Below are 2,658 nucleotides of genomic sequence, written 5' to 3'. Positions count from 1 at the left end.
TAGCTTCACCTACGATAACAGTAAGGGAAGCGCCCTCCTAGCTTTGGCCAGAGCCAACATGTTGCCAACCAGAGCCCACAAGATGTACCCCGGAATCGACAGAACCTGTCCCAGGTGTTGCATCTACGAAGAGACGATGGAACACGTCATCTTCGAATGCAACGACATCTACCACACGGGAGAAGAACTCCTGTGTCGTCTCGGACTCCACGAAGAAGCAAACAATGCAACCGAAGTAAGAAGGACAAAAAGAATCCTGGAGGACTGGGACAAACAACGATCTGCCGAATTTCGCGCCTGATATGAAAGGCTGATTGACTATGTATATACAAACAAACAGATATACACCCCAATCTAGATCACAATAAACCATTCACCATTAACCTTTCCCTTTTCCATAGATTCGCTGGCGACAGAAACCGCTGCAGCGAAGCGAATGTCCGCCGCGACTTGCGATGACACGATGCTCAAAAATTGCGTTCACGAACTGCGAATCTCGGCGTCCTCGGAGGTCATTCAACCGCTCGTCGGCGGTGCCGGCGGCGACGGCCTAGGATTCCCAGACTAGCCTCCTGTCATACCGCTGCTCGATATCGAGAGTCTTTGTATAAACTGCTGCGGCCGCTGTCTGTTTCGCGCGCTTGCGTTCGACGTGTGAGCTACAATAGCATTCATCGAGATGAATCTATGAGACAATAGAGGTCGCAGTCGAGTTTCCGTATCGCACGAGATCACGACCCAGGCTGTCTACGGACAGACTTTCACGGGACTCGGTTTCTCTTCCAGCGACCGGAAGATTTCCAAAAGAGCGATAAGAGGATACTGTGTCAGGTACTTCTCTGTTCGGTGTGGGTCACTCACACATCGGACGGAGGGAGGGAGGCGAACACTTCGAGCGCGTTTCGATTGTACAGTCGTAGCGGTCGGAACTGTGTCATCGACTCGCCCACTCCGCGCCGCCGAGCGTATGCAAACTTGCAGTTCTACATCTCGGGCCCGGGAGAGAAGAATAGTCACTAGGACAAACACAGCCACCGCGGTTCGATGCACCGCATCGGTTTCGAATGATTATCGAAAACAGTATCTGTCTCGGCTGGTTCGGGCACTCGGCCGTTTTTCCCAGGGCTCGAAAACAAGAAGGATTCGGCCCGTATCGGATTTGACTGAATCCTCCCACGTCAGTCTGAGCGGACAATCAATTAGCGGCCACTTGTTCCGGCCGGCGAGCTAGCGACTCGCGCAGACAAGCCGACCGACCGGCCAACCAGCTATATAGCCTCCTTGGCGGGCGCAGTGACCACGCACGAACGTGATTGGCAACGCGTTAAAACTATTGCGTAAATGGTGCGGAGCCTCTGTTATTCCAGCTTGTTGTATTTTCGCTCCATCCATCCCTCAGTAACTGTTACAGCTACGGGGAGTCGCCGCTCGGCCGGACAACCGGCGGCAGCGAGCAGGTGTGCGCTGGTTTGTTTCGGCGCTTCGATGCGTGACTAGTTATTCACACTTTGTCTACTCCCGGTCCCTGAGTGTCCCCTCAACAACCGCATGATAGGATGCCGATTGCTGGTCGGGGATACATAGAGGAAAGACGAGACTGATAATCACATCCGAACTCCGCCCGAGGGATCCTCGTGGAATCGAACCCTTAGTCTTCAGTTTCGGAGCTCGTCCAGTTGGTCTGATTTTCAGGTCGGCAGGAATAACTCATCAGAAGGTGGGTCTCGTCAGTGGATATCGGTCGATCTCTGAGGAAAGGAATGAATTTCATGCTGGAATCCGAACGAAGCAGAACCGTTCAAATCGTTCGAAGGTTTGGTCCTTCGCGAATCGTTCCTCGACTCCGTCGTATATATCCATGGATATCCAACTCATGAATCACGAAGATTCGAAATGTCTGGAGCAAGCGGTCCGCTTCGAGAACAATGTTAGTGGATCCAACCCACTGAGGCGGTCGAGCTTTTCTAGAGAGGAAAGCTGTTGAATCACGCGCACACATGTCTGCAGAAAATGATGTGTTACAGAGCGAGAGGCTTTCGACGCCGTTCCCCGTTCATCTACATATAGTTTCATAATTGGTATTCTTCCGCCGTGATCGGGTGAACGGACGATCGAGTACTGTGAACTATAGCCTGATCGCTATCTGAGCGGAGTGCATTCAATCACGAGCAGTCACTGCATCGGCGACATGCTGCATGCCGACATGAGGCACCCATTGTCACCGTGTCCTCAGTTACTCGAGTCAGGAAATATCATCATATTTCCTCGATATGAGTATGCTTATTACGTATGACCGGCAGATCAGACGACCACGGTGGCGAAATGGCTCGTCGAAAACAACAAACGGGGCGAAGACGGAGGAAGAACTCTCTTCAGATGCCTCTCAATGAACGGCCGCCACACTCCGCGTTGTTCTAGCTCAGGAGGACATTCCGATCCTCCAGGAACTTGGGCTATCGTGAGTTGAATGATCGATCGAAGGGACCTACGATCTTTTCATCAAGCTTGAGTTCGAATTGTGTCTAGCAACTAGGCGTCGCTTCGCCTGTCAGGTCGACATCAACCTGCTACGGCTTTCATCGATCCTCGAGGATCGATCAGAGACCATCATCAAGATCAGCCATCAGGAAGCTCCTTGTGGGAAAAGGAAGCGAAGTG

This window comes from Galendromus occidentalis, unplaced genomic scaffold (genome assembly GCF_000255335.2).
Source record: "Galendromus occidentalis unplaced genomic scaffold, Mocc_1.1 scf7180000075973, whole genome shotgun sequence".
In the NCBI taxonomy this organism is placed as follows: Eukaryota; Metazoa; Arthropoda; class Arachnida; order Mesostigmata; family Phytoseiidae; genus Galendromus; species Galendromus occidentalis.
Note: the sequence above shows the minus strand (reverse complement) of the source record.